At 50.0% G+C, this 21,116-nt stretch overlaps 2 long non-coding RNA genes and 1 pseudogene across 2 annotated transcripts; 2 read left to right on the top strand and 1 right to left on the bottom strand.

The window, feature by feature from the left end:
• Positions 1–375: 375 nt before the first annotated feature.
• LOC135969709 (uncharacterized) lies at positions 376–19,689 on the bottom strand. The gene is made up of 4 exons (XR_010585104.2): positions 19,570–19,689; positions 17,199–17,307; positions 10,259–10,359; positions 376–488 (listed from the first exon to the last, which is right to left on the bottom strand). It is a non-coding gene; the product is annotated as an uncharacterized lncRNA (long non-coding RNA).
• Positions 2,394–4,155, top strand: LOC135969561 (MKI67 FHA domain-interacting nucleolar phosphoprotein pseudogene; annotated as a pseudogene).
• On the top strand, positions 6,727–15,654 carry LOC135969710 (uncharacterized). The gene is made up of 3 exons (XR_010585105.2): positions 6,727–6,883; positions 15,215–15,302; positions 15,521–15,654. It is a non-coding gene; the product is annotated as an uncharacterized lncRNA (long non-coding RNA).
• Positions 19,690–21,116: the final 1,427 nt, after the last annotated feature.

Here is a 21,116-nt window from a genome sequence, read left to right as displayed (position 1 = left end):
TGCCACTGCACTCCAGTCTGGGTGACAGAGCAAGATCTACATAATTACAGTCTGTCCTGCTCCTGTTTATGTTAAAATGCTTTCAATCAGCAGGATAAAATTTAAGTGAAATGTGACTTTGGAGGTTGGCCAGAAAATAGGCAATAGAGAAACAGGCACTTCCCATAAGGAAAAAAAATGACCAATAAGCATATAAAAAAAGATTCAAGGCTGGGTCCCATGGCTCACGCTTGTAATCCCAGCACTTTAGGAGGCCAAGGCGGGTGGAACACCTGAGGTCAGGAGTTCGAGACCGGCTTGACCAACACGGTGAAACCCCATCTCTACTAAAAAATACAAAAATTAGCCAGGTATGGTGGCAGGTACCTGTAATCCCAGCTACTTGGGAAGCTGAGGCAGGAGAATGGCTTGAACCCAGGAGACAGAGGTTGCAGTGAGCCGAGATTGCACGGTTGCATTCCAGCCTGTGCGATAGAGCAAGACTCCATCTAAAAAAAAAAAAAAAAAGTTCCAAAGCACTAGACACCAAAGAAATGTAATGAAAACAATGAGATCTTCTCCTTAAATACCAGTAAAGTGGACAAATGAAAGGGGGACACTGGAGCTCTGCCACTTTGGGAGTATAAACTCTGAACCAATTTTTCTGCAGGATAATTTGAAAATTTCTATGAAAAATCTTAAAAGTGTTTTATGTGATTTTCCTCCAGAAATTCTACTTCTATGAATTCAGCCCAAAAATGCTTGCTTGCATCCATTAAAATATATATATATAAGAAAATTTACTTCTGGGGTGGCAATGATTAACTTAATATACATCAAGCTTTTAAAAAGGATGATGCCAAGGATATATTTACTGCCATAGAAATATGCCCAAAACATAGTGACAAAAGACTATATATTATGATTCTACTTTTTAAAATGTTCAAATGCATAAAGAAGTATAAAAAACAACAAACCAGAATGTTTTGAGTGGCAACATTAAAGACTTTTCTTCATATTTTGTCTTCCAAATTATTACGAAAAGAATGTGATTTTCTTTATAATCAGGGAGAAGTATTATTTTCATTTATTTACATTTAAATTTCTTTCCTTATTTTTTCTCATGTATGTATCACATGTACTCTAGAGTGCCTGAATCCCTACCTCTTGAGGTAAATCAGACCATTTTGGTCTCCATGAACTTGCCTTTTCTGGACATTTCAAATCAATGGAATTATACAATATGTGTTCTCCTGTCTGGTTTTTTTTTACTTCGCTAATGTTTTTGAGGTTGGTCCATGACATATGACAGGTTTTGGTAGTTTGTTCCTTTCATTACTGAGTAGAAGTCCACCAATGGATATAGCACATTTTGTCAGCAGAGAACCTTTTAAACTTCGATTTCAACTTCTTGTGGTCTAAATGAAACCCCTAGAACACAGGACTTCTAGGGAAAGCTGCTGTGCATGTCAAAATAACTACTTAGCAGAACCAGCTTTGTCATCAGGAGCCTGAACTGCTGCAGACATTTTTATAATTTTGCAACTTCTTTTTTCACAAGCAAGTTTTGTTCTACTACTACACATCAGGACTTTTGAAGCATCTGATACGTCCATCGAATAAGTATGAGCATGTGTCTGAGTGGACAAGTGAAACCATCTATGCTACACTGCGTATTTTTTCCTCCCCTAGACTGGACCAGGGAATATCTCAGCTTTCCAGAGTACGCTTTCCCCACTGACAAAGCCGAACAGTATTAAAGACCCTGCTGCCTTCCTTAGGCAGATTTGGAGGGGAGGCCCAGCAGCAAGGGTGGAGAGGAAAAGGAGAGGGGAGCTTGTGGAACAGGAAGCCCCCAGGGTCCGTGCATGGCTCCCCGCCGTTGAGGATGTTGTGGATGGGGAAGTGCTGAGGGTGTCCTGAGGCGGCCTAGTACTTCCACTGGGCCCAGAAGGTCTTGACTTTGGAAGCTTACCCATGTTCCAGAAGGGTTTGAAAGCTGTTTTTGCTTTTGTTCTTTTCCTAAATAATCATTACTTGGTAGTTACTTATTAGTCTTCCTTTGGGAGAGGGATGGAGCTTTAAAACTGAAGAACATAATTTTCATTAAAATATCAAAAATGGAAAAAAGTTACTTTGTAAACAATTTGCTCTACAAACCAAATGGTAGCTGTTGAGAATCTCAATAAAAGGTTAAGTGCATTTGCTGCTGTAGAAGAAACAAAGAAAAAAATTAGAATAAAGAAAAGGTGCATTTGCTGGCAGTGGTACCATTAGCCTCAGGTTGGGTCACTGTGTCATCATACTGTGGTGGGGGGTATGTGTGGTGTGTATGTGTGAAACTTTTCATCTCAGGATGGATCATAATCTTAGCTGCAGTTTTCCTTCCAAACAGGGTTAAAAAGTAGGAAAACATGGGCTTGGAAGTGACAGACCTGAGTGAACCAGCCCAGCTTAAAGAAAAATCCAATAAAACTAACTTTTAATAATCCTGAGGTTGGTTTTTGAAACAATAGATACAATGATTTACTTTAAGCATCTGGTTATGATTTTGAATTAGTAATACATACTGTCTCAACCCCCTTTTTCTTCTTATGGAAACAGAGGTTTCACCCAGAAAACCACAAAACAGTGATTTTTTTTTTTAAGACAGGGTGTCACTCTGTCATGCAAGCTGCAGTGGAGTGGTGGATCTCAGCTCACTGCAGCCTCAACCTCCCACCTTAGCCTCCCAAGTAGCTGGGACCACAGGCGCCACCGCGCCCAGCTAATTTATTTTATTTTGTGTACAGATGGAGTTTTGCCATGTTGCCCAGGGTGGTCTCAAACTTCTAGGCTCAAGTGGTTCACCCACTTCAGCCTCCCAAAGTGCTCTGTCTACAGGCATCAGCCACTGTGCCCAACCTGCAGTGACTGTTTAAAACATAAGTTCAAGCATCTGGTCTTAACTCCTTTAATTGGAGGTATCTCTTCTCTCATTTTTCTCATCTTTGGTGTTCCCCCAGAGTTCACTGCTGACTGAATGTACAACATATATTTCAAAGTCAAGGCTGGACTGGGTGCAGTGACTCATGCCTATAATCGCAGGACTTTGGGAGTCCAAGGCAGGCAGATCACTTGGGTCCAGGAGTCCTAGACCAGCCTGACCAACAGGGAGAAACCCTGTCTCTACAAAAAATATAAAAATTAGCCAGGTGTGGTGGTGCATGCCTGTAATCTCAGCTACTCAAGAGGCTAAGGCAGGAGAATTGCTTGAATCCAGGAGGTAGAGGTTGCGGTGAGTCGAGATCATGCCATCGCACTCCAGCCTGGGCAACAGGAGTGAAACTCCATCTCAGAAACGAACCAAATACAAAAACTAGAACAACTTTCTTCTGGAGTAGTCTATGTGTGCCACCTACCTAACCTACTGAATGAAACCCAGATCCTTTCCTATTTCTCCCAGTTACAAGGCACTGTTACAAGGTTCAGACTATCTAGAAATAAAAGGCTGGGAAATAGCAAATGCTATGCGTTTGTGGAGTTTAAGTCTGAGGATTTTGCCAAGATAGTTGCTGAAACAATGAACAACTAACTACCTGTTTGGTGAAAGACTCTTGGAGAGTCATTTTATGCCACCTGAAAAAGTATAGAAAGAACTCTTTCAAGACTGGAATATTCCATTTAAGCAGCCATCATATCCATCAGTGAAATGTATAATTAGAATCAGCACTTACACAAAAGCTACGGAAGGAGGAGCGATTTAAAAAGAAAGAAGGATTACTCAGGAAGAAATTAGCTTAAAAAGGAATTGGTTATGATTTTCCTTCTTTGATTTTACAGAAAATGGAAAGTATTTCAAAAATGAATTGTCAGATGTCTACAATAGCCCAGGTTTTATGTAAGAAGAAGAAAAAGGTTTTAGGCACTTCTGACACTCCTGAGAAGACAGTGGATATCTACGGCCCCACATTGGTTTGTACATCAACATTTTTAAAGAAACGAAAATCTGAAGTGGCTGAAATGAATGATGATGATGAAGATAATGAAATAGTTTTCAAACAGCCCATATCCTGTGTAAAAGAAGAAATACAAGAGACTCAAACACCTACACATTCACAGAAGACAAAGAAAAGCAGTCAGTGATATTCAATGTATATAGATTTCTTCTGAAAAATATTTTCATGAGAAAAATACAAAAAATTAACTGGGCAAGTTGGCTCACACCTGTAGTCCCAGCTACTCGGGAGGCAGAAGTGGATCACCTGAGCCCAGGAAGTTGAGGCTACAGTGAGCCGTGATCACGCCACTGCACTCCAGCCAAGTCAAGTCATTACATTTATCTTGACCTATTCTAGGCTGCCTTAAGTGGAATTTGTATTAAGAATACAACAGGCAACCTCACAGACATCTAAGTACAAAACTCTAAATATGACCACACCATGGAAGGCCTGCCTGGGCTGGGAGGTGATTTTCCTCTCCTGCATGCCTTCACTCTGGACTTCTGCTCCATGCTTGTGCTCTGCTCTGCAGATGAACATTCAGCACGTGCTCCAGGCTCCTCCAGCCTCTGAGGCTTTGGCTTGCCCTGACAGTACCCCTGGTCCCTGTGTTACTGGACCTTTCCATACAGATGCTCCTCTGCAAAAAATCTATTGAAAACTCTCTGTGTCATTTCCAATGAGCAGGAGAGAGAATCTGATCTGCCTAGCAGTGAGGGTGGGAGTTCCCTAGTTGTCCCTGGATTTGTAGTGCTGCCCTTTCCAGAGACTCGAGGAGGGGCCAGATATCCAAAAAGAGGGTGCGGGTGGGGAATCAGTAATACAGTCTACTTCAACAAGAAAGTAGAAAGTAGAGGTGGTGGCTCATGCCTATAATCCCAGCACTTTAGGAGGCTGAAGCAGGCAGATCACTTGAGCTCAGGAGTTTGAGACCAGACTGGGCAACAGGGCAAAACCCCATCTCTACTAATAATATAAAAAGTTAGCTGGGCATGGTGGCACATACCTGTAGTCCCAGGTACTTAGGAGGCCGGGGTGGGAACATTGCTTGAGCCCAGGAAGTAGAGGCCGCAGTGAGCTGAGATCATGATGCCACTGTACTCCAGCCTGGTCGACAGAGTGAAACCCTGTCTCAAAAGTAATCAAACAAACAAAAAGGACAAAGTGGAAGCATTTGTATGCAAGATTGAAGTCATGCTTTCCATCTATTTTTTTCACCTTTCCTTTTTTCTAAAACACTGTATCTTAAGCTTTTCCCGATGTTATCAGGTACTCATGAGCATTATTTGAATGGTTGTATCAGAATCCATTATCTGGACTCATTGTCATTTATCCATCTGCAGTTGCTGGACATACTGCCCTTTCTGCCACACTCAGTCACCCTTCTGACTTTACACTGTGTCCAGTTATCTACTAATACACATACTGGTCATTTAGGACTTAAAGTTAAGAATAGTTATTATGGTTTCTAACACTTCAAAAAGAATGTATCTTCCTAAAAATGGTTTGGTGGTTATACTTTTAAAGCAAAATAGACAAATCGATGTTGAAATTAATGTTTTGCTTTCTTCTTATATCTATTTTCACTTCTCTGTCATTTTGATGGAGAAAGTTTCATGTGGAAGGATTTTTATTTTAAAACAGAAATAGCATATGACATGAGAATGGGAACACTGAAAGGTTCAACTTTCTAGTTTACTAAGTTTGTCACAAAAGCTACTGACAGTTAATCATGATTGACCTGTATTGAAAGTGAATTAACATCATGTACAACTTAAGCACTATACTTTCTATCGGATATAGAAAAATAGGTGACGTGTTTGTAAAAGTATTGGGCTAGGAGTCAGGAAGCATGACTGTTAGTCCCAATTGTGCTTCTTCAACTGAGCACCCCTAGGCAATAATTCCGCAGCTATTTCTTAAATACCGAATGAATTTCAGGCTTTGTAGTTGGGCTGGGAATATAGACATAGATACTGCATTCATGATTCTCCAAGGCTCCCTTCCTCACCCAGCTCACAGTGAGCTTTCTTATGCATTGTGTAAATCTGTCTCCTAACAGGCCCCTACTCTGTCTCCAACCTGCTTCCCAGAGCAGTTGTGAGGATCAAGTGAGGGAGAATATGTGTGAAAGCAAATTCTAAATGATTTTAAAATGTAATAAAACTATGATCCATGGAAAATTATTTAAAGATCCTTAGAATTTTAAATAAACAGTACATTAGGCCAGGCTCTGTGGCTCACACCTGTAATCCCAGCACTTTGGGAGGCTGAGGCGGGCAGATCAGGAGGTCAGGAGATCGAGACCATCCTGGCAAGTACAGTGAAACCCGTCTCTACTAAACATACAAATTATTCACTGGGGGTGGTGGCGTGTGCCTGTAATTCCAGCTACTCAGGAGGCTGAAGCAGGAGAATCGCTTGAACTAAGGATTCAGAGGTTGCGGTGAGCCGAGATCAAGCCACTGCACTTCAGCCTGGTGACAGAGCGAGATTCTGTCTCAAAAAACAACAACAACAAGAACAAGAAGTACATTAACCTGAATTCTCTCTGGTTTTGATTTTAAATAGATATGAAAATTTTTCAATGGACCACTGAGATGGTTGAAAATCTTGGCTTGATTATTCTCCAAGAGAATGATACAGTGGTTTGCATGATTAATTTTCCAAAACTGCTAGCAAAAGAAATCAAAACCTTTTTTGAGTTGCTGTATAATGGAGAAACGTTTTATGTGTTCACTAACAGCTTGCCTTTGTTTGATTCCAGCTGCAGCATATCGTGAGTGATGAGATCTGTGTGGAGGTGACTGACCTTTACCTGGCAGAAAATAATAATGGGGCCACCGGAGGCCAGCTGAACACACAGAACTCAAGGAGCCTCCTGGAATCAACGTATCAGCGGAAAGCTTAGCAGTTAATGTCAGGTGAGAATTGATTTAAGGTGAGATTTGCTCAGGTAGTCAAAGAACTTGCTGGTGACAATGTAAGTTGTTAGGATTCTCTGAACCAGAAGTTAAAGCCGGGGTACTCTGACCCCGTGATTCTACTCCTACTTTTTTGGTTCCTAATGAGTTCACCAGAGAAATACAAAGTGGTAGTAACTATCTTCCTGGACAATCTACTTTGTTTCTTTCTTCCTTTAAAAAAAAAAACAAACAAACTAGTTATATATGAGTTTTACAATTTTGTATTCTTCTTTTTCTCTGAATATTTTTCATAGTATGCTTTGTAAATATTATTGTTAGAAAAACACTGGCACATGAAATCCATGGTCATGGTCATTATAGAAAATAGGCCTGGCACACACGGCTCACACTTGTAACCCCAGCACTCTGGGAGGCCGAGGTGGGTGAATCACTTAAGACCAGCTTGAGCAACATGGCAAAACCCCATCTCTGCAAAAAATACAAGAAGCCAAAAACTAGCCAGGTGTGGTGGCATGTGACTGTAATCCCAGCTACTCAGGAGACTGAGGTGGGAGGATGGCTTAAGCCTGTGAGGTCAAGGCTACAGTGATCCCTGATCAGGTCACTGCACTCCAGCCTGGGTGACAGAGTAAGACCCTGTGTCCAAAAAATACAAGAAAAAAAAAATGCAGATAACCAAAACAAGTCACCTTAGAATTCTTTCCTGAAATTACCATTGGTGACATTTCTAGACTTCTCTATGTTTGAGTATATATTTTGAAAATGTTATACTGGACAAATGGGTTTTAACTTTATTTTTGAGACAGGGTCACGCTCTGTTGCACAGGCTGGAGTGCAGTGGTGAGATCATGGCTCATGCAAACTCTGCCTCCTGGGTTCAAGTAATTACTGTGCCTCAGCCTCCCTAGTAGCTGGAATTACAGGCCTGTGCCACTGCACCAGCTAATTTCTGTGTTTGTAGTAGGGCTGTGATCCCTGTGTGTCTCTGGGCCATCAGGCTCTTCCCCTCCCTAAACCTCGGTGTTCCCCTTCTAGAGAATGGGCAGAATTTTCTTCAGACAATACTTGCTCATGTGTTGGGGCCACAGAGAGGAACGGGGCATAGAGTTTCAGCAAGGAGCTGGACATAGGCGAGAAGCAGTCAAGATCAGAGGGACAAGAGGGTCCCGTCACCTCCCCGATTGCCCAGGACCTCACTGAGTCCTCACATGCATGACAAGATCTGTCCCACCAAGTCACAGGCAAAACCCCTCAGCTCTGCCCCAGTGCAGGGCTGCAAGTAACCCATATCTCCTCTTGAGGCCTCCTGATAGGATGACTTCTGCAAGCTCATGCCATCCTAACAGGGAGAGCTGTTCCACACCCAAGTTGAGAGAGCGCTGGGTGAAATCAGTCCCAGGTACGCACAGCCTGGAGCTGCTCTCCAAGGACCCCTCAGCCACAGAAGGCACTGGTCCTCCTACAGTGCTGCCCCACCCCCAACACCGCAGCCTCCTGGGAGTGTGGTCGGGGTGCCCTCCTTCGGGCTCTGCCTTCGCACCCACTCCTACACAGCTACTCTCCCTGCCGGCCGCCCCAGACACCAGATTGGTTTGGGCCTCTGCCTCCACAGGCCCAAACTACCATCTCTTCTGCTCCCCAGAAGCTGTTCCCAGCAGACAGGCCATGTTCCCTCTTCATTCCTCAACACAGAGGGCCCATCACAACACCCTCAGCAGATGGTAGAGCTCCCCACGCATCCTCTTAAAGAGGCTTCACCACTGATGGCCACAAGCCCCACCATGACCTCCTCCCAGGGGGTGAATTTTCTTACATGTCTCCCACCACAGCAGCGACAAAATAAATCATAAAAGCAGCATCTGTTAAATTGTCAGCAACATTTCCTACTAGGATCAACTCTCGGAGTGAGCAGCATATTCCATTAGATGGATCAGTGTAGGGGTTAGCAAGCGTTTTCTGTAAAGGGCCAGATGGAAACTCTTTAAGGCTCTGCAGGCCACTGAGTCTCCATCACCACATACTCAAACCCTCCCCTGTAGCAAGAAAGCAGCCCTAGACAACATGTCAGCAAATGAGCATGGCCACATTCCCAGAAACCTTTCTTTATGGATGTGGAAGTTTGCATGTCATGTACTTCTCATGTGTCACAAGGTAAGATTCTACTTTCCATGTTTTCAACCATTTAAACATGTAAAAGCCATTCTTAGCTCATGGGTCACACAAAAACAGGCAGCAAGAAATCTCGTTTTTAGACCAGCAGCAGCTGACCCCTGGATGGAGCATTAGAGCTTGGGTGCATATCCCACCCCACGGCTTCCAGGAGAGGGAGTGCAGGCTGATGCCACCTCCATCCCCATCTCTCTAGGGGAGAAGGCGGAGCTGGTGCTGTATGAAGTTTGGCTGCAGATCCTGGGCCAGCACTACAACACGGCCTTGGAGGACAAAACCAGCCCTGACTTCTGGGCACTTCAGGGGCAGCTGATGAGATGGGTGAAGTGGCGGGATGAAGTGGGGGATCAGGGAAGAGGCCTCGGGAAGATGGGGGATGACTGGACAAGACTTTGTTAGAGCTGTGACCCTCTTCATCCTCTCCTGATCCCCCAGCTGACCCTTATCCTCAGACCTCTACAAAACTTTGACCAAGAGGTGGTGGAGGAATTCTGGTGGGTCCAGGGTAGCCCTGGGTGGCCCAGGGCTCAGACCTGGGGTCTGGGGTTGAGGGCAGAAGTCTGGGAGGCAGGGCCCCCACCTGGCCATAGCCTTCTTGGTCTGCTCTAGGCACTCCTAGCCCCGAAGCTGGTATTTTAAAAAGTGATTTCTGGATATTTAGAAAGTCATCCGGTGTGAGGAGCTGGGAGGGTCCAAGGATAGAACCCACAAGAGGAGGAAGATTGAAAAGGGGTCAGAGTGGGAATGGGAGCTGCTGAGGGCAAGGCCCACCCCCAACCCTGACCCCCAAACCCAGCCACAATGCCAGTCAGCCTCAGGCCAGAGGGTGTGAGCAACGGGGGCTCTGGCTGCTCTACAGTGGATCAGAGCCACTGGGTGTGGGGGGTCTTCCAGGGGAGGTGTGGGGATGCCCGGGCAAGGTAAGGCAGGCTCCCAGGTCAGAGACTGAGGCTGACCCCTGCAGCCCCCGTACTGCAAGGGGGAATGCTGGGATAGGCAAGGGTCTTAACCTAGAAAGCCCCAGCAGCTCCTGTGCCCATCAGGACACCGTTGAGGCTTGGTGGTGGTGGAACCCAGGAATGGTCTTTGAACCCATGACCTGCAAGGGGAAGCCAAGGACAGTCCTGGCCTGTAGGCTCCCCTACCTGCAGGCAGTGGGCAGGCCCAGTGAGGGGACCCCAGGAGCACAGACCATGAGCTTACCTGGCCAAAGACAGCAGCCAGCACCAAGACATCAAAGAGGGCGGGTAGAAAGGTCATCACATCGGGGTTGACTGCGGCCGGCACCAGGTTCCTCTGTACTTCTGGAACACACAGGCCTCTCCTTCCTATCCCTGAAGTGCTCCTGCCCCCACCCCAGCACCCTGAAGACCAGCCTAGTAGATGCATTTGTCCTGGATCAGCCCTGCTGTCCAAGCAACTACAATTTCTGACTAGAGAGCCAGGGTGGGGCAGGGTGTAGGTGTAGGAGGGGTCCCTGGAAGATGCTCCCCGGAATGCCCTGATGCCTAAAACGTTCCCCATTGGGCCTTCTCAGGGAGGGAGGGTTATGGCAGCCTGTTCTCTCCAGCCACCTCCATCACCACAGGAGCACTTACAGATGTTACGGGAGAGAATTGACCCACTGAAGCCAGAAACAGCATGGATGCAGCACTGAGGCTGAGGCTAAGTGGACTCTGGGAGACCGTCACTCTGTCTTCAAGCTTTGATCTCCTGGCCCTCTACAAGCCAGACTGTTTCAGGCTTTCCATGAGGCCTTGCACAGAGACAGAGTTCAAATATAGCTGGTGAACACAGTGGGCTTTAGGGAGGGGGCACATACCTAGTGGTGGGGGCTGGGTACCAGGGAAAGGAGGCCCTGTGGCTAGCGTGGCCTGTCTGCAGGTGACAAAATGACACATGAACCATGTGAGGAGAGAGGGTCCACCTGGAAGTGTGGACCAGCCAGATGGCCACCAAGCTGGATGGCCACTGCCAGAGCCTGCAGGACAGCAGAGGGGGCTGGGAAGGGACAGAGGACAGCTGAGGGGTGGGGAACCTGGTTTCCTTCATACAGACACATCAGTCTTCCTGAAGTGGTTCTTCCTCAAGGGGGTGAGGGGAGATTCAAGACACACCTCTAGTCCACCTCAAACCATCTCAGGAGGCCACCACCAACGCACACAGGCCAGCTGCATTGTCACAGTGACCCCAGAACAGCACAGCCCTATCCTTCAGATGAATAAACAGAGGGAGAGATACATCTCACAGCCAGGAGCTGGGACTCAGACCAGGTCCAGCTACAGTGCTGCCTCGATGGCTCTGCCTGCACCTCCTCCAGGACTCAGTTCCTGCTAACAAGTGAGCACCTGAGTATGGGTGAATTAGGTGCTATTATCCCTGTCCAGCTGCTGGGGAAAGGGAAGCAAGGCACAGGTGACTTGCCCAAGGCCAATATGACAGGGCTGGTTCAACCCCATCTGTCTCAGCCAGCACATCCCCATGGCAGAGGCTTTACTGTGATCCAAACCTGGAAGGTGGAACTCCTTCCAATGTCCCACCCAGGGCACAGAGCATGCACCCCCATGTTTGGGGGGGTGACAGTGTGGGAAACAATCTGGCTAGGCCATGGACTCTTGGAGCCCAGGGTTTCCTAGGGCCAGGAGAGCTCTGGAGCCCACTCCAACACCTACTGTAAACCTGGAATCCGCACCTGCAGGAGATCAGGAGAGGGGTTCAGCCTCCACTGCACCTACAGCAAGGTGAGACAGGCACAGGTGGGTGCCCTACTTCCAACCAGCCTCAGGTGGGCAGGAAGCAGATCTCCTGCTTGACCTTCCTCTCCTGCCTCCCCAAAGCAGATGAGAAGGGGCAGCCGCCCATCAGGCCATTGCCCAGATTGAAGCCGCTGAAGCTAGGTCCCAACAGGCGAGTGTGACCCCTGACTATCATAGGCCCGGCCCAAGGCAGTCCAGTCTCTGGTGAGGACCTGGTAGACAGGAGATGTGATGTCCCCAAGTGGCTCTATAAACCTCTGATTGAGGATAATCAAGGAAATGGACAAGACCATCATGCTCAGCCAAGAACCTGGCAGGCAGAAGGGGAACCAGGGGCAGGCAAAAGTCAGTTTGGCCCCAGGCCTAGCCCCTGGAAGGATGGTGGATGAGGGGCCAGCCACAGTGAAGGGGAATGGATGGCCACGGGCTGCATGGTCAGGGCTCTCAGCTCCTGCAGCCCCTGCAGAACATCTGCCCAGGCCTGGCTCTGCACTCAGCCTTCTGCCTGGAGCCACACGTGCCTGGACACCGGCCTGCAGTAGGGATGGTGGTAGGAAAGGCACTGTGGCCACATGTGGGCGCCTAAGCATGGGACAGAGGAGTATCCTGCCCCCAAAGAAACCACAGACGCCAAGAGCTTAAGCAGATGTGACACTGTCAATAAACACCCTTGTCCTGGGTCACATCAATTAAGTGAGCACCTACCCTGACCCTGAAGCTGCAGCTCAGTCTGGCTGAGACTCACAAAGAGATGTTAGTGCTGGGCAGGGGGCCTGGCCCAGCCTGCGATGTCCAGCAAAGCTGTGGGCTGAACAAGAATCTCTGAAGATTAGTCCAGGACAAGGAGAGCTGTGCCTGTGCAGGGAGTGGGGGCAATGCCCAAGGTGCAGGAGGCCTGAGGACATTTAACTAAGTAGGGTGCCAGGTTAGGATGCGCAGAAGAGAAGGTGGCATGGCGGTATCCTGCCCGAGGCCGGGCTATAAACCTAGGGGCCGTCTTGTCGAGCCTAAACCATGCTGCCACCCAGATGCCATCCTTCAAATGTGAGGCAGGGCTGGGAGAGCCCCCAGAACCCTCATCCCTCCCACCCCAAGCTGGTTTCCATCCCTCACCAGAAGGAAAGGGAACTCTTCTATGGGGCACAGCCTGCCAGGTCCTCTATCGCCTGGGGGAAGGGGCCAGGGGGAGGGGGAGCTGCGGCTGGATGAGAAAGAACCCAGATCCCTCTCTGTCCCTACCTGACAGGTGACCTCGGGCAAGCTGCTTTCATTGCCTGGGGCCAAGGAGAATCACAGGGGAGGGAGCAGGTTAAAAGAGCTCCACCCTGGAACCCAGAGCTACCCACAGAGAAAACCCCCCATCCTCCTGATTCTGCTCCCAGCTCTCGCTGCTGGGATAACATCCTCACCATCAGAGAGGCTGTGGGAGGCAGAGGCTGACCCTGCTCCTTCAGGCACCACAGTGGGTTTGGGTCTGCATTCTTCATGATCAGGGAGGGGGTCCCTGGGATCACAAAGGTGAGGGGCACCTTCTTGGGCTCCAGGTGCTCCAAAGTAGACCCTGCAGGGCACCAGAGCTAGAAGGGTGTTAGGGAGGCTGGGCGCAGTGGCTCAGGCCTGTAATCTCAACACTTTGAAAGGCTGAGGTGGGTGGATCACGAGGTCAGGAGATCAAGACCATCCTGATTAACACGGTGAAACCCCATCTCTACTAAAACTACAAAAAATTAGCTGGGCATGGTGGCATGCACCTGTACTCCCAACTACTCAGAAGGCTGAGGCAGGAGAATCACTTGAACCCAGCAGGCAGAAGGTGAACAGGGCCAGGACCTGAGCTCTGCCTGGCCATGGTGACTCTGAGCCAGGTAAGCAATCTGTCACTGTGTCTCACGGGGGATGTCAGCATTACCTCTGGAGTCAAAGTAGGTAAGCCAGGGTAACCAGAGTTCCCAGTAGGGACCAAGACCAAAGGACGCAGGGGTCGGGCCTGTCCCGGAAGTTCAGGTTGGATGAGGGGCTCTGTGAAGCTGGGGCAACCGAGAGCCTGCCCTTCAGGTTACAGGCATCTGGGTCCTGGTCTAGACCCTCATATGCCATCCAGAGACCCAACCCTAGGGACAATTCCTCTGAGGCTGGTAGCAGAGAGTCGATCCTTATACTCACCTTACCAAAAGTTCTGAAATGAAGGGGCCTATGGGTGGGGGAAAGACTCGTCAGGACAAGGTTCTCAGGGGCAGGTATGGTTGTAGCTGGGCCTTAGGGCAGCCAGAGAGGTAGGTGACAGGCCCGCTCACAAAGTCTGCCAGAGCATGCAGGAGGGACACAGATGTAGTGGTGAGAATGTTCTGGAAGACAGCAGGCAGCCTCTTACTCACCGATGGGGCTAAGTACGGTCAGGTCCACACACCAGGAGAAGCTGGTATCCACACACTGGTGCACTTTGTTTCTTGTTTTAGAGACAGGGTCTTGCTCTGTTGCCCAGGCTGGAGTGCAGTGGTGCAATGATAGCTCACTGCAACCTTGACCTCCTGGGTTCATGCGATCTTCCCACCTCAGCCTCCTGAGTAGCTGGGACCACAGGTGCATGCCACCATGCCTAATTTTATTTTTTGTAGAGACAGGGTCTGGCTATGTTGCCCAGGCTGGTCTCAAGAGCTTTCTACCTCAGGCTCCCAAAACACTGGGATTACAGGGACAAGCAACCACTCCTGGCCATGCTGGTGCATTTTGGCTGCCATGGTGCACAGGAGGTATGAGCTCCGGGGGTGCAGAGTCTGCTTCTGGACCTCTACCCAGGCCTGCACCCAGACTGACCCCTGGGCTGCAGGGAACAGGTGTGGAGAGAACGCAGCAAGCAGAGTGGGCTAGCCAGTGATGGAGACCCAGGCTGGGACTAGGAGAGATAGGGCTCTAACCCTCAGCCTAGTGGCCCTGCCCAACCCCTTGGGGCCAAGATGATTTCCTAGGAAGCCAGGCATGGAGGCCAGCATGCACCTGAACTGAGGACAGAAGACTCTGATGAGAGGGAGGGGGAGGCCTCCGACATAGTTTGGATACTTGTCCCATCCATACCTCGTGTTGAAATGTGATCCCCAATGCTGGAGGTGGGGCCTACAGTGTGAGGTGTTTGGGTCATGGTGGGGGACCCCTCTTGAATGGCTTAGAGCCCTCCCCATGGTAATGAGTGAGTTTTCTTCTTTTGTTCTTTTTTTTTTTTTTTGAGACAGGTTCACTCACAGCCCAGGCTGGAGTGCAGTGGTGCGATCTCAGCTCACTGCACCCTCCATCTCCCAGGTTCAAGTGATTCAATGACTGAGTTTTTTTTATCGGTTCACAGGAGAGCTGGTTGTTAAAAAGAGCCTGATGCCTCCTCTCTCTCTCTTCCTCTCTCACCATGCGACAGGCCTGCTCCCTCTCCGCCTCCCGCCAGGAGTAAAAGCTTCCTGGGACTGTTTGCACCAGAGTCTGCACATCCATCATCCCAGACCTCGGTCAGTACCTCCTTCCCTCTGCAGGCCTTCTCCCTCTGTCCATCTGCCTACTCCACATGCCCTGATCTGAAGCCTGCCTCCCCCCCTCATGGAGCCCTCCAAGATGCTCCTAGCCCCAGATCTCTGGTCCCACAACACCTTCTGGGCCCAGATTCTGCCTTCTCAGAAGTCTGGGAGGCAGGGCCCCGCCTGGTCATAGCCTTCTTGCTCTGCTCTAGGCACTCCTGGCCCCAAAGCCTCTAGCCCGCTGGACATCTTCATCTCCAGCTATGCCGTGGCTCTCCTCATCCTGGGCCTCCTGCTCGTCAGAGTTGCCCTTATCCTGGTGAGTGTCTGGCTGGGCCCGGGCTGCTTCTTGAGGGGCAGGCTCAACCATTGATGCCTTGAGCCTTTGAGCCAAGCTGAGGGGCGAGCAGGTCCCTTTCCACCCCTGACTCCCCGATCCAAGTCCAGCATGTCCTCATCCTCCAGCTGGGGCCACGGGGTTTAAGGCCAGGGGGGTGGGCCTGATCCCAGTGTCCCCGCCTTTCTTGTCAAGGTGCTAAGCTTGAGGGCATGCCTTGGGTGCTGACATTCCCAGGAACTCAGAGCCAGAGAGAGCCAGGCACCAGCCTGAAGTCACACAGCCAGGGGCTTCTTCCCTCCTGGACCCCCAATGACTGGACTTGCAGGGCTGGGAAAGAGGCGGAGTGGGGGAAAGCAATGAATTGTCAACCCACGCAGGGAGCCCCACTCCCATTCCCAAGGTGCATAAGGTCAAGGAACACCCGTTTCCAAGTCCATGCTCACTCAGGGCCCTGCTCCAAGTGCTTGGCACTCACACCGGCCTCCCGCCCTCCATGCCACAGGTATCGGTCTCATTTACAGAGGGGGAAATGGTGGCCAAAAGCCTCCCCCAGCACACATAGCTAGACCACACAGAGGTCTTACGTGCAGCTGAGGGGTCCACAGTCTCTGCTGCCCCTTCTGCCACTGGTGCTCCCAGGGACCACGCTTCAGAGAGGGAGGAATAAGAGAGAGCTGGGTGCTCACACACGGGGTGCAGGAGACTAGGGAAGGGTCAGCCAGGAGGAAAGGGCAAGGTCTGATCCTATAGGTACACATCACACAGTCCGCAGAGTCAGGAGAGCCAGGGCCAGGTCCCAGCTCTGCAGCTGCTTGGTATGTGACCATGGTTAAGTTGTCTCCCTGGACTCTCCATGCACTTTGCATGCTGCGTGCACCTTCTAGAAGGAGCCTGGACCCTGGCTGGCCTCATACTTGCTGCATAGGCTGCAGACCCGCAAGTGCTTCTGCAAGGGGCTTTGCTTCTCCTCATAACCTGGGGATAGAATGGAGTAGCTCTGGAGGTAGCAGGTGGGGGCTTGGCTTGGGTTCCTGGCCCAGACGAGGCAGAGTACACCTCAGGGTCACAGGGCTTTGGCAGCAGCCCTTGGCCCACACAGGCTGCCCAGCAGCCCACCCACAACCCATACCTTAGGGCAGCCCCAGCTGCTGCAGTTCACTGGCCAAGGATTCGCCCTCGACACTGTGCTTGGCCGCACTGGAGAGGATGAAACTCAGCACTGCTACTGTGGCTTTCATATCGCTTGACTCTGATGGACACGTGAGTGGGACAGGGGGTGTCACTGTGGCCCCAGCCACCTCCCAGTTGCCCTATTAACTTCAGCACAAAGCTCCCAGGCCTCCTGAAGCCACAGGCACTGCTCCTGCTCCACCAGGAGCTGGCAGAGGACAGGAAGCTGTGACTGCGAATGTCTTTCTTTCCCTCATGCTCCTCCACTATGGAAGGTAAGTTAAGGATGCTGCAGGGAGGGGTGGGGGGCCCCTCTGTTCCAGGCACCATGTCGAAGTCCCAGGGTTGCCTGGGGCCTGTGAACTCAGTGGGGTACTCACCAAACTTGGCATCAGCCGTGAGCTTCAGGATCTTCTCATATTATGGGGAAAGGAGACCTTCGGGGGTGCCAGTACCCTATTCACCAGCCCCTCACCCTTAGCCTGGATCCTGCAATAAGAACAGACAGGCTGGAAAGAAGTATGAGAGGTGCCCAGAGAGATTTCGAGGCTGGGTCACCCATCTCCCCGGGCCTAGTGCAGAGCTTCAGGGTACTGGGGGTCATAAGGTCATGGGACAATGGGGTGCTGGGTCTTGTACTCACATCATTCCCCTGTCCCAGCAGCTCTGTAGTACCTGGCTGCAGAGCAGCTGCAACTTCACAGAGGACTGGAAGGGAAGTCCTTACATCAGCCAGGCTGGCAAACCTCACCCCTCCTTCCTGGGGACTGGCTCAGAGCAGGCCAGCCGCTGATCAAGGTCACAAAGCATGGAAGCACAGGCTGAGACCACTGAGGTCCCAACCCCAGAAAAACCTCACCATCATCTACACCCACAATCCCCAGCCCCAGCACCCCTCCTCCACCCAGACTAGACCCTGTGCACTCAACCATCTTGGCCAGCGTGCCAATCTCTGCCAGGACCCACTTGGGACAGTCCAGATCACCACAGAACCAAAACCTCTGCAAGGGAGGGAGGCAGGTAATCAGGCTGGAGGGAAGGCTGAGGTGTGGCCAGGATCCGTGTCTCCCACACTTCTGTCCAGCAGGGACCCCTGGTCCCCATCACAGATGGACACCCTCTGGCCACTTGTTCTCCCCTATCACCAGGGTGTGGAGTGAACTCTCTCCCTGACCCACCCTGCCACCAAACCCTGCTCTGAGGTCTACTCCAGGCATTCGTCTGCTCAGCAAACATCAATCAAGCGACTTCTCTGTGCTAGCTCCCACTCTAAGCGCTGGGGGTACAGCAGGGGATAAAACAAAGTCCTGGGCCTCACACAGATGGGTGACCTCTCTCCCTTCTTCCCCATACCCACACAAGTCTAGTCACTCCGGCTTCCCTACTGCTGCTTGGGGACACCAGCCTTGCTCCCGCCGCCATGCCTGCTGCATTCTCTGTGTGGCTTGCTATCCTTTATTTCATTCCACTCTCGGCTCAAGTGACCCCTCATTAGACCAGCCCCCCTCTTTTTTTTTTTTTTAAAGACGGAGTCTCGCTCTGTTGCCCAGGCTGGAGTGCAATGGCACAATCTTGACTCACTGTAACATCCGTCTCCCGGGTTCAAGCAATTCTGCCTCAGCCTCCCAAGTAGCTGGGACTACAGGCATGCACCATCTCACCCGGCTTTTTTGTATTTTTAGTAGAGACAGGGTTTCACCATGTTGGCCATGCTGATCTCGAACTCCTGACTTCAGGTCATCCACACACCTCAGCCTCCCAAAGTGCTGGGATTACAGGCTCGAGCCACTGCACCTGGCCAGGCCGGCCCTTCTTGATCATACTTCCTAAAATAGCCCCTCACACAAGGAAATTTTGGGGGTGGGTGGATATGTTCATTATCTTGATTGTGGTGATCCAAGAGCCAGGAAGATTTGATCTTTACTTATGCCACCTCATCTTTCCCTAACCTCCAGATGATACTCTCCCAGCTATGGGAAATGCATTCATTCCTGGGGAGCCATGCTCTCTCTAACCTGGTCTCTGCACATGCTGTTCCCTGTCTGAAGACATACACCTCCCACCCTTGCCTCCCAACCCCTGGTACAAAAACTCTACTTCAGCCAGCCAGTTCTTGCCATCAGCCTTTAAGGTTGATGGCATCCTCAGGGAGGCCCCTTAGCACTACACACAAGGCGTGGTTAGGTCTCTGCCCCTGGAGCCTTAACTATGACTGCCAATTCAAGCCTCCAATTTCCCCTTCCCTCGCAGCTCAAGTCGTCCCAGTGCCTAGCACACTTCATGGTACGGACTAGACGCTTAGAACCCACGGATGGATGGATTGGATGGATGGATGGGTGGATTAGATGGATGGACAGATAAGTCTCAACCCCAGAACTACTACTTTCGGGATCTGGAGAGAGTGGAGGGGCTTCCTAACACTGTGGAAGGGTGAGACTGATTCTAAGCAAGCGTCCAAGTCCCACAGGAGGGCTGGGGAAGCGTCCAAGTCCCACAGGAGGGCTGGGGAAGACGGTGTCCTTGGGAGGTCCTCTTGGGGCTGGGGAAGACCTGAAAGGACTCCCAGCTCCAGACAAGCCCCACTTCCTGCCCCCGGAGACAGGGGCCCTTCCTCCCGCCAGGGAAGCGCGGGGACTCTGAGCTGGCCGGCCTGCTCTGTCTTACCCGCCCCTCACCCCCGCCCCCGTCTCGGGAGCGGGATGGCGGTGGACTTTTCTCTACCAGACCGGCAGCCCTCATGCTCGCACACACCGTATTTGCGGAGAGGCCAGAGCAGACAACCTCCCCCCGTTTCCGGAGCCACTGGCGCCCCCGAATTCCCGCTCCAGCAGCCCATGCCTTGCTTCACCCCTGGCGCCTCATCATCGCGCCAGGAAGGGCCCGGGAATTTCTTTTCCCAGTCGCGTGGGGTCAGCTGATTCCACGATCACGTGACTTGGACTAACGGACTCTGGGAGGGCGGGGGCTGTTCGAGTGCGGTTGAGAGCGGACCGCAGCCCACTGGAGGTGCCGGGCGAAAAGCTGGCGTCTCCTCCTCCTCTCCCAGAATCCTTCCCTGGAAAAAACCAGCGCCCACCGCCAGTTTAACTGACGGTGGGAGTTATTTCATTTGTTTAACTTAAGCGGGCAGGATCCCGGGAGCCAGGGGGATTCAGGTCATTGCCATGTTTTCCACTGTTAAGCGATTAACATTATACACAGCTGCGGGCTGTGGCAAAAGACATTTTAAAAACTATTTAAAATAATCTACTACACATACAGAACATTGTACCTATTATAAATATAAAGCTTAATAAGTTTTCATCAACTGTAGACCTCACATAACCAGCACCCAGATAAGGAAATAACCAGATAACTTCTTCAAGTGCATGGGTATTTTATTTCATTTTGATGAGTCGTCTAGGTGCCTAGCAAAAAGACTGTCATAATTAACATGCTCAGGAAAACTCCCTACAGCTTCAACATCAATAGATACTTAATTATTGCCAATCTGATGGGGAAAAAAATCGGTTGCTTAGATTGCAGTGGTAGTCAGCTTACTGGTAGCTTTGAGCTAATGGGTAATCTAGAACAACTAAGTTTCTGACATTGACTTCAAGAGGCAAAAACAACAAGACAAAACAACAACAAAAATATTTTTGTATTTTTAGTAGAGACAGGGTTTCACCATGTTGGCCAGGCTGGTCTTGAACTTCCGACCTCAGGTGATCCTCCCACCTCGGCCTCCCAAAGTACTGGGATTACAGGCATGAGCCACCACACTCAACCTCCCTTTAGGATATTAACAAGTTTTGTCTCTATTTCAGAATGCATTAGAGAATAGACTAATAACCAGAGAAGAAATTGAATAGAGTCATCCCTTAGTAACTTCAGGATATTGGTTCCAAGACCCCAGAGATACCAAAATTCACCGATGCTCAAGTCCCTGAGATAATATGGCATAGCATTTGCAAATAAGCTATACACATCCGTCTGTAGATTTTAAATCATCTCTAGATTACTATAATACCTAATGCAACATAAATGCTTTGTAAATACCTGTTATGAAGTATTTATAAATGTTTGTTTTTTATTTTACTTTTTCCAAATATTTTTGATGCACAGTTGGTAAAACCCAGGGATCCCGAACCCGAGGATACAGAGGGCTGACTGTAGTTTGAGCTCTCTCCTCAATTCCATGCCTATCCCATGCACCAGGTGCAGCTGGTTTGATTGTTGCAGGCTTTCGGGTTTTCAAAAGACAGAGCTCATGACAAGTAAACTGCTCTATAGAATAGAAAGAAATGGAAAGTGTCCCA

This window comes from Macaca fascicularis, chromosome 2 (assembly GCF_037993035.2).
Source record: "Macaca fascicularis isolate 582-1 chromosome 2, T2T-MFA8v1.1".
Classification (NCBI taxonomy): Eukaryota; Metazoa; Chordata; class Mammalia; order Primates; family Cercopithecidae; genus Macaca; species Macaca fascicularis.
This window is presented reverse-complemented; position numbering and strand designations above follow the sequence as displayed.